Raw genomic sequence first — 11,656 nt, forward strand, 5'->3', positions numbered from 1 at the left:
AATCGACCCGTGTTCACAGAAGGTCGGACCTACCTCCCACTAAATCAATGGAAAGATTGCATTCGATTTCTATCGTCCTTATCCGGTCGTCTCCTTGATTTAATTGGGAGCTAGCTGAGACCCAGCAATCAGAACAGATCACAGAGAAGACACTTGCGGCTTCATAAAAGCAGAGGCACATTTCCCCTCTTGGTTATCAAGAAATGTACACTGTTCACTCAGATTAGCAGGGTCACTGCTGACAGATTTATAACCAGAGCCAGTTCTGAGTAGGAAATGTGTGAGGAAAAATTCACACCATGCACACAAAACTAGTGAATCCTTTCCGTTTTGCTCAGGTTGGGTGGAATTCACCTCAGTGCAGAGGGCCAGCGAAAGGCATTTACCCACAGAAACACATCTCATGCTGTGCTCTAATTGGAGTGCATGGATCCTGCTGGCCCCGTGCCTGGGGGTGGACATCAAAATACTTTACAATTTCACCTCCAGGTCATATTTTCAGGCAAAAAAACCTGACCAGAAGTAGAGAGCAGAACAGATCAGTGGATATTTTCAGCTAGGATGTGCTGTCCAAGTATCAGAGTTCTGCACCGCTCCAGACATTGCCCATTGCCTTCTTCACTAATAACAGCTGGCAGGTCACAGTTTAAAACTGAGACAACTAGGTTTGGGAATCACCCAAAGCGGGAAAAGTTCCTCATCACTAACACTCCTTGAGTGCTCAGTCACCTCTAACAAGGAAGCATTTCCCAACATTCGGTCAAATAAAACCCAGCCCTTTGCTTTAATGGCCTTTGCCACCCATTTTATTGCGTTTCCGCAAACGTGAGTGACGTTTTGTTCCTAGGAAGGATGGGGGGAAGCATGTGTGCTTGTGCGGAGACGTATCTGTGCCAGGGTTCCTGCTGGAAGCCACACGTTCAAGGCCTTCTGTTTACAATCATTCCCATGAGGGTGGGAAACCCATATGACTAAGGTAACTCTCACACAGCGCAACTGGACAGGTAGCACACACTGAAGTGAGCAGTTGCTGGGACCGTTTGCAAGCAATCCACAGGCTCAAATGGGTTTGCATTACATATTTATTGGATAGGGTCAAATAACTAATACATTCATACATATTCTGCTCATGCTCAGATTCATACATATTCTGTTCATGCACAATTTGTGGTCTAGATTCATTGAATAAATTACTCTTAATGAGTAGTTTGCCCACCTCTAGTCACTACTATGTAACTTCCAATTAATTTTAGATCAGATTTTTCCTATAAATTAGCTCCTGCATAAAATGATTTTTAATAGAAAAACCATTAATTCCTCTTCCTTCTCCCCCCAGCTTGTCCCTTCAATTGCTATATTACCCTTGGACTGGGCAGCTGTGTGCACTTTGTCAAGAACTGAACATCTAGACAGAATATTTTAAGTTTACAACATATTTTACCACCCTGACAGCACGGACAAATGGGACCTGAACTCACTGACTTGCAGATGGGGCTTTGTGAACTACATAAAACTCCATACAAATAAGAGGCTATCAACTTTTATTTTTTTAATGTCAGAAATACTCTTAGGGATTTCTGGCATTTGGTTAAAAAAGAAAACACTTCCTGGTTCTCTTTTCTTCATTAGCTCTTCTAATGATTACCAGCAGAATGAAATACCCTTTTAGTGATAGAGCAGAGGGACAAGACCCTGCTGGAAAACAATAAAAGAGAGGCTGGCTGAGCCAGGTATGCTGCATTTACATTGCAAAGAGCATCAGAAAGTCAACAGCAGCAAATAGAATGGATTGTCACATTTAAATAATAATGTCGTGTATAACAAAACAGGAGATTGAGCACTCAAGGAGTGTTTAGGGATGTGGCACTTTTCCAAGTCACCTGCAGTGTGGAGGGCAGATTCTGGCCTGATTTAAGTATGTGCTTAACTTTAAAATACGTGCTTAAACTCATACTAACTTCACATAAGCACACGCTCCAGTGCTTTGCTGAATTGGGGCCACCGAGAACGAGCACCCGACTTTGGGGAGACGAGAGACAAGCCACAGAGCAGAATCAGTGTAACAAGAAACCAGGCTGTAATGCAGCCTCCAATTGTAAGGCATGAGCCAGTCCTCTAAGGGGCTCCTGTGAGGAGCTGAGCACCTTCACCGCCTACTGCCTGGGGCTCTGCACCGCTCCGATTCCAGTCCCTTGTCATGGTTACAACATGCCACAAACACACAGTGTACTGCACGCTCTCCCTCCATCTGCTCTGTTCAGCTGACAGTGCAGTCATATTGACCAGACCCCGGCTCCCTGCGCATTTCAGGGATTCAGCCTGAAGGGAGCTTGTCAATTTCAATGCCATGCTCTCTGGACAGGTTTTGAGTCACCAAACCTGGGAGCTGAGATGGAAAGCTGCTGCCGGCAACTCTTCTTTGGGAAGCGCTAAAACATCCCACTGATAGAGGCGAGTGTTACGGCAAAAAGGGAATACTTTTTACTGCGGGAAAAGTGGGAATGTTTTAAATGTCAGAGCAGTCCCTAAGGCGATCTATTTTTAAGAAACGGGAAATATCTCTGTTACTTAGCATCAGACCCTGCTTTCCCACATCTTCCAATAGGCAGTCCACTATGAGCTAAGGATAAATCTGAACGCGTTTGAATAACAAAATGGGAATAAAATTGCTCGCGGATTGGCCATTAACAAACACAAGTGTACCACCAACCTGGGACAGGGCAGAAACATAGAACATTACTATTTCTCTTCGCCCTACAGGGTGTGGGCCGCCGATATCGATGCGACAGAGGTGGGACATGGCCCAGGAAAACCAGGGTGGACCAGGATCCGGAGTCAGGTAAGCAGGAACCAGGGACAGATAAGCAGGAACTAATCTTATTTTCGGGCTGGAGCAGTGACTCGGGCGAAGACGGACTGTCCAAGGCATGGTGATGTCGCTGCTGCCACTCCGATGGCCAGGACAGCCGCCTCCCACCGGCTTCTCCGACTTCAAAACCGCACCAATCAGAGTGCAAGAAATTGCCATCGCTTCTCACCTTTTCCACGTGGCACTGAACCTCATCCGCACACGGCCCTCAATGTGCACACAGCACTCTACTTTCATTCTACCAGCCAGGGAAAACCAGAATGACCCATAATAACAGGGTGGGTTCTGCCACTGACGAAGTGGGGGGGAACGGAAGAACTATATACACTCCTGCACAATGGGCCTATCCTTTCCATCAAATGGAGGGAGCTCAGGGCTTCTTGACTTTCTGTGCTTTCGCCCCTCCGCCTAGCGCTGCTGGGAAGAAAGGATGTGCTTCTATTGGTATTTTGTCTTTTAAGTGAAACAAACCCTAAAAGACTTGGACACCAGTCCAGCAGAGCGCTTAAGCATGTGCTTAGCTTTCCGTGTGCAAGGAGTCCCCCTGAAACCAGCCCAGACGGCGACGATGTACACGAGGCTACATAAATCTGGGAATTGAAACTGGTGCCGAACTCAGCATCTGGTTTGTTGTGGGGTACATCTTCCTCGGAGCACATGAGCGCTGAGTTTTGGGATCTGCACTGGCGACCTATCGGGCACAGGGTGGAATGGAATGTGTTAGTGTTGACGGATAAAACCCAAAAAGGCCAGAGTCCTGCTTATCCCTGCCCCACCTCATCTGGAAGTCAGTGGGGATGGCTGAGCTGCACGGTTCACTCATAAGTGAGAGGGTGCGGCTGGCAGCGTGTTCTCTGTGTGCACCTAAAAGCCCTGGGACTTGCCCTCCCTGACCTGAAGCAATCCTACTTCACTGGCTTTCAGGCCATGTTGCAAGACCCATTTATTTTCCTGAACCAGGAGGGCTCCTGAGCCTACCTAGTTCTCTGCTTCTGAGAAGATGATGCATATGTTAATGACTGGGGGAGGAGCCACGTCTCTGAGGAGTCTCTCTGTATAGATGTCTTGTTAATATGTGTTGGAGGGCCCAGGCCAGAGGACAAGATTCTCTTCCATGACTGTGTGGATAAATCAAAGAAAAGGAGCAGAATAGATTTAAGACATCTCCCGCTGACGTACAGATAGACACTGCTCACCCCTCCTCTTGAGTGTGAATCCAAATCAGTCACTAATAAGGTGTTCCCACTGTCACAGTGTAACAGTCTCTCTCTGTCTCACACACACAGAGTGAGCAAAACTCCCACTGACTTCAGACTGAGGAGACCACTGGAGTTGGGACTGAGTGGGGAAGCATTGGGTCACCTTGGCCAGATTTTCCAGAGCCCTCAGCACCCAGCAGCGCTAGCTAAGAAGAAGGGCAAATGCAGGTTGCTAAGCACTTTGGAAAAATCTACCAGCCCATGGCTGGATCCAGGGAGCTACTCCTCTGTTAGGATAATTGACGCAGAGAGCAGCCTCTCAATTATGCTGCACTGACTGCCTAGGGGTCTGGCAAACTGCTTCTCTGGGGTAAGAAAGTTGTGATTTTTTGGTTCAAAAGTTGGGGCCACCGTTTGTTAAAGTTGCGGTGTTGGTGTGGGGCCACATTTGCATGTGCCCCTCCCTCAGAGAGCACCAAGCTCAGGGCTGGGAATTCCACTGGGCAGCGCAGTGCACCTAGGAGCTAGCAATGTGTGGAAGCAAAGAAATAATCATAAAATCTATTTAATAGAATGCTTGTCCTGAAAACTGGTCATGGAAGGCCTGGCCTGACGTTGTAGCCTGAAACTGAAATAGAAACCTCAGCCTAAACCAATCAACAGAAGGCCTCAACTAAATTAAGGATAAAGATGTTAAAGTCCCACAGAGGTCTCTGAACCACACCCGAGAGGCAAGTTCTCTGTTGAGCCTAAAGTCTTATTGAAGTCTGTGAACAGACTTCACCTGTTCTGCTAAATACCAGTACTTGTCCCTTTGTCTTACCGGCCCCACAGACACTCACTCCATACAATTAGCTTTCGAACAGGTGTTGTGTCACCACCCATCTTTGGGAGTTGACCAGAGTCCCTTGAAAACTCCATTATATACTCAAGTGACTCATTGGCGTCTCTGGGAGGGCGTCTGGTGTGCCCACTATGTAATGTGATTGTCTACCTTATCAAGTATAAACTGTTAATCCAATCCCACTATGCGATCTGTATGTAACTGAACCTAAGTAACCCCTATATAAGCCTCTTGTTTTTGATAGCCAGGTGAAGTTCCAGTGTCCAGCATCCTGACATGCTGCCTGGGCTTCCCTTTAGCTAAAGTATTTTGTATATGTGTGTGTGTCACAATTAAAGCTGCACTCGATCCAACTCTAAAGTATAGCTGAGTGATTTTTCCTCGACAAATGCATGTGCAGAACTTCTGTATTCTAGGCCTACATTCCCTACGCCTCAATAGGGGAGGTGCCCCATTTTTCACTGATAAATCATCCCCTTCCAGGTCTGGTATTACACACCCTACAAAACCCCGCGTCCAGCTCTCACACAGAAAACACACCGGTGACACATTCCGCTGCCTGTATCCCCAATTCTGAACACATAATTGATCCAGAGGGGTAGCCGTGTTAGTCTGTATACAGCAAAAACAACGAGAGTTCTGTAGCACCTTAAAGACTAAAACATTTAATTTCTGCAGGCATAAGCTTTTGTGGGCTGTGCCCATAAACTAAAGGCTAGGAATCAATATCTATATACAAGATCTTGACACCCAAGGCTTAAAATAAGTAACACAATGATCCTCCGTTTTGATGACTGGTGTGTGAGGGAATAATTGATTATCAGAAATGGAAGCCAAACGCTTTCGTTACATGTATAACTGGGAATCTGTAAAACAGACCAGAGCCTAAAAGGGATATGACAAGTTTCTGGATCTTTGTAATCTTAAAATATGGTTCTCTGCCTGCCATTACAAATAGCTATAAATATTATCAAACATAATAATTAACTGGAATTACTTACGCTACCTGATATACAGGAAATTTCAGTGTCCACTGGTGATAATCCCAAACCTTTTTAAAAAAATCATTTGAGATATATAAATATCCAGAAACTTGGCATGTTCTTTTAATGAAGTGGCCGTCAGTCCTGATGAAGTAGATAATATCGTGCGTGAGAGTTTTACACGCATGTAGCACCTTTCATCTCAAAGCACTTTACAAAGTTAGCAGTGCTGAGTTGCAGTCACCTCTGGGGTGGAGAGCAGCAGCACCCCCAGCAGAACACAGCATGCTGCACAACGGTGAGGGGAAGGGAAATTTTGCACAATGACACCAGGAGCCAACCCTGCCTCTACAAAGTGTGTGGTGGGCTCTATGAGCCAAAGACAGAGCCTCAGGTTTTAAGGTTTGGTCTGGACAAATCCAAAAAGCAAAGTGCATGTTTTTTTATGCACCCACTTTATTAACCTTGCGCATAAAGGACTGAGCCAGCCCTGCCTAGATTTGAACCTGTGCCTTGGAAGAGACTAAGCGTGTCAAATGGAAAGTTTAGGAAATCTCCTCCAGCCAAATCTGAAAGCGACTCAGGGCGGTTTTGTTTTATTTTCAAACCAGTTTCTCTCCGTAAAGAAAATACGTCTGGCAAAGATTTCATCTACCCCAATTCCTTCCCAGTTTATAGTCAGCACCACCTCCCTCCAGGCTCCTCTGACTTGTACCCACCTGCCCATGGGCCATTCCCGCAGCTGAGCATAACTGGATTAGACGCTCCAGCCATGGCCCTCGCCCCCTTCCTTCAAGCAGGGATACCAGCCATGCCTGGAGAATTCCCAGCTGGCCAGAGCTGCTGGGGGCCGGTTCCTTTAAGGCAGTAGAACAGCACAAAGCTGCCGAAGCAGAGGGTTAGATCCATGCTCTTCCCAATACATTCTCTGAATGTCCTCCTGGGTGAATTGGGAAACCACAGAGCTCATCCCGCCTACAGAGAGAGGCGGGGTATTAATCCCGGACCCAGATCTTGCCAAAGTGTGTTTCAGGCACTCTCGTCACACGACCCAGTAGGTCAGTGTACACCTTCTCCTGACCTCTGACCATCCTGGGTGTCCGGCTCTGGAGGGCACCCAGGGAAGTTGTTCCATTTCCACAGGATGCTTATTACCAAGACCTCAGTTACCCCAGAGATCCCATGAGGGTAACAGATCTTCAGCTTCCACAGCACCCATCTGGCACCCTCAGCCATCACCGTTACCACCTGGATACTGAAGAGATAGTGATGGACTGTGGCTTAGAGACCAAGCGCTTGGAAAGATTAATGTCTTCAGAAATTACTTTAGCAAGACAGAGAGAGGAATTAAAAGCAAAATAAACAACAGTATTTCATGTGCACGGCTCAGGAAGGCCCAGCTGCCTCTCCACAAAACCCAGATAAATTCTCCTCTATACGATTAAATAAATAAATATCCCTTTAGCCAAGTCAGGAGAAAATACTGGCATTTTTAATCAGCTTAGACAAGCCGTCCCGTCTCCATCACTCACAAATCGCCTCTTCTGTTGTTAGAAGGAATTTTTTTTAAAATACCTCCTTTCCCCCAGCAAACTACTCTCACCCGTCCTCTTCTCTTGATTTTTACTGAAGTATCTGATTTTTCCGTGTGTTGATTTTGAAACGTACAAAAATCTATGTCTGTCTGGCATTGATTCTGTTTGAATCATTCCTTACAGAAGGAGAAGCTTTCAGGAAAATAGGAGCCTATAAAAGTAAGTGAGTGTTTACACTGGAGCACCATGGCAGCCCATCGGCTTACCCATCGGTTAGCCAGAAACTCACATGGTGGTCCGAGCAGCCTCCCAACCAGGCCCCCAGTTCTCCAGTCGCATCCTTGGAGCTCCTGCAGTGTCTGCCCTCACTGATCCAGCAGCAGGATTGGGGCCTCTCGACCTCCTGAAACAAAGACAGAACAGCAGGCACCAGCACAGTGTTGTTGGACTCCAAGGTTCCCAGATACGTCCTATTATAAGATCTGTTTTCAGTTGCTTATAACTTTGCCAAACTTTAACTGTTTAGGCTGAAATTTTCCACACTGGGTATCTGCCTCAGGCTGAACTGTCTTGGAGAATTCCAGCCAAAACGGCTCAGCCATTGCCAAGAATGAGATTAGAGAAAAATACATCATTTTCCTCCTCTTAAAAAATTCTGGCAAACATTTCTTTGAGAAGTTCTAGTGCCCCCATGCTTTGGAGCAGGGACTTGAAACTTGGCAGGATGAGGGGGCCGCCTTAGCGTCAGGGGTGTGTCTTGTGCTTTCCCTGAGAAATCCATCCACATTTGGCAAGTCATAATAAGCCTTGGAAAAATTTCAGTTTGCCCATGCTCAATGGAGATTTGCTGCCTGATTCAAACGCAGTGGGAACAAGTGCAGGACCAGGAGGCAGCGGGAAGGGGGCAGGGGAAAAGAGAAACTGGGACTAGTTGCTGGGGAGGGAGATGTGTCCAGCTGGCTGACCAAGGAGACCGGGCCTGGGAGAGGAATAGAGGTGAGGAAAGAGAGTCGGGGTGGGAAAGAGACAGGGCGGAGACAGGGACAATTTGGAGGGGATGGGGGAAGAAGGGGTTGGTCTTGGAGTGGAACAGGCGGAAGGTCTGTGCCCACTAACACACTCTCTCCTCCAGAGCCTGGAATGGAACCAAGTTCCTGAGTCGCATCATTCCTCTGCGGTCGGCAAAATATCCGTGAAACCTACTGGCAAACTGTCTCAGCCCCTCCAGTGCTGGTCCACATAGAGCAGTGGTTCTCAACCAGGGGTACGTGGATCCCGGCGGTACGCAGAGCTCTTCCAGGGGGTCCATCAACTCATCTAGATATTTGCCCATTGTTACAACAGGCTACATAAAAAGCACTAGCGAAGTCAGTACAAACTATAATTTCATACAGACAATGACTTGTTTATACTGCTCTGTGTATCACACACTGAAATGGGAGTACAGTATTTATACTCCAATCAATTTGTTTTATAATTATATGGTAAAAATGAGAAGGTAAGCAATTTGTCAGTAATACTGCACTGTGACACGTTTGTATTTTTATGTCCGATTTTGTAAGCAAGTAGTTTTTAAGTGAAGTGAAACTTGGGGTACGCAAGACAAAATCAGACTCCCGAAAGGGATACAGTAGTCTGGAAAGGTTGAGAACTCCTGACATAGAGGATGACAACCTACTGCTGCTATCAGTTACTTTGTTAGCTCAAGCGGCAGAAATCTGTGCGGTAGATTTACAGGTCCCAAACCCTTCTGATTATCCACCTAAGAGTCAGTATGATTCCACTTGACTGAATTGATGTTTTTTCTGTTTGATTTTTTTTTAAAACCCTGGAAATTACACACAAGCACAGCCCTGCCCCCTTATTAAAGTTGTAAAGCCAAGCGCTCAAAAGTTAGGAAATGCCAGAGCTGAGGTTGCAACCTTAGTTTGGCCCCCTTGTGCATATGCATTATTATACACGGGTCCTGGGGAAAAACTAATATGTGATCATGGAATTAAGAACTAGGTCATAATGCATATGCAAAAGGGGGCTGAATTAAGGGTGCAGAGGCTCCCATTGTTTCCCTGCTTTCAGGGTTTCTGGAGAAAAACTCCCCTCCGCACAAAGGTGTGGGTTGAACCTGGATGTGAGGCGATTTGCTTAGGAACAGAGGAACCGCCAGAGTGGATCAGACCCATTGGCCATCTAGTCTAATGCCCTGTCCCCAACAAGGACCAGAACCAGGTCCGATACACCTTCCTGGGAGCGGGGTGGGACTTCGGAACAAAATCCAGTTTTCCTGTATGAAGCCTCCCACCACCCCTCATCCATCATAGCCAGATGCAACTCCTTGGCGGAGGAGGGGATAGACGGATGTGGTAGGGCGTGGTAAAGGACACCAGTATTCCAAGGATACTTGGTCTCAGGACAAGTGAGATCTAGGTGGTCACACATTGCTTCCTTACTCTTTCAGCTTCCGGTGCTGAGTTTCTGATTCTTCTTTCATCTCAGGGAGCAGTTACTGCTCCTTCTGATTTCGATATATAGCTATTTAACAGAGATGGCTCCTAAATGGAGAAAAGCTAGAGCACCAGCACAAACAATTAGCAGCTTCTCTGCCATCTGGAAGAGGTGCTTTAGGGAAAAGAGTACCACGGTCTCGTTATACAGGGGAACTGGAAAATCGTCCCAGTGTAAAAATGGTGCTGGGGGTGTCTCCAAACAGTTTAGCAGGCTGCTGAGGGATTTAGACAGCACTGAGGTAGCACCTGTGTGCATTTCCAAATCCAGCAAGAATACGGGGTGAGTCAGCAGTGGGGATCAAACCTGGGATCTCAGGAGCTTACTGCATGAGCTTCTACTGGGAGCTAAAAGACACATCTCCATTAGCCAAGGCTGTAACAAGCTCATCAAGTTCCAGCTGGCCTAGCCGCCAGTAAAGGAGAACACAGCGCCACTCCAAGCAAGCAGGGGGTTACACCTACAATATGTAGGTAGAAAAGAATAGGACCAGGAATAGAGAGACTAAAACTCGATTGGTAAACAGAGCAGAAATCCAAAAACACATTTTCCCTATCAAGGAAACGCCCTATGCAGTGTCTATGGGTAATTACAGGACTGAGCTCAGTGAGGGATGAATCAGGATTTGAACGCTACAGCCTCATCCTGCAAAGCAAATGTTTTTGGGATGTGTAGTCCCACACTGGGCCTCCAGCGACAGGCTCCAGGAGCAATCCCTGCAGGACAGATAGCTGCAGAGGCAGCCAGCCGCAGAGAAAGGCAAAGAAAGGACACTGGACAAGAGACAGTCAAAGAGATGGCCAGAAAAAGTCAAATAAACGAGGAAAGTTGGAAGGAAAAAAAGGAATAAAGAAACGGAAAAAGCAAGACAAGACCCGTGGCTCTCAGGCCATCTCTTGTTTATTCACGATTGCAGATTTCACTGTATTTCCTTGAGGAAAAGGGAAACAGAAGAGAGTGTTATTTAGACACCTGATTTGTATCTACATGTTAATACCCAGCCTTGCGGCTCCTGGAAAGCCGAATGCAGATTTTAGTGCCACCAGACTGGAGTGCCCCATAGTCTTGACAGTCAAAAGCGTCAGTGTCATCAGCCTATAAATGAAGACAGGAAAGACAGCGAGAGCTAAACCCACTGGCCTGATAACCCACTAGCCTGCGCAAGGTAAGGAGTGAGGACAGAGACAAATCACAGAGCCGAGATCATCAAAAGTGAGGACAGCTGTCAAGGGCAGAAGGCATTAGTTACGAGGCAGCTTCAGCAGGGCACAGCGGGCCTGGGGACAAAGGGCAGACAACCCTCCAAGAGCCGCAGCAGCACAGCACAGTCATCAGGGGACTGCGTGTTCCCGGGGGGGGAGGGTCCCGACCACCTGGAACACCCAGAGTCCATCTGCAAGGCCAGCATCCTTTCTGCCTCTGGAAGAGGGATTTCTTCTGCCAATCTCGCCAGGGGAGGACAGCTGGCTGCTATCGGCAAGCGAGAGTCGTTTGTATAAACTAGTTATAAAGCCCAACGACCCGGCCTTAATACCACACCTTGGCCACTTTACGTTTGCTCCTTCTTCTCGCTACCCGTCTGTCTGTGTTTAGACCGGGAGCTCTTTAGGGTGGGGATTGTGCCTTCTCTTCTGTTGGGGAAGACACCCTTGCAGGTGCTACTGGAAATATTTAACACCAAACACGTGAGAAGCTTACCGTGTGGCCCTGGGAGGGGACAATTC

The sequence above is a fragment of the Emydura macquarii genome, unplaced genomic scaffold (assembly GCF_026122565.2).
Source record: "Emydura macquarii macquarii isolate MOO-44397 ecotype Brisbane River unplaced genomic scaffold, CSIRO-AGI_Emac_v2 contig_1551, whole genome shotgun sequence".
NCBI lineage: Eukaryota > Metazoa > Chordata > Testudines > Chelidae > Emydura > Emydura macquarii.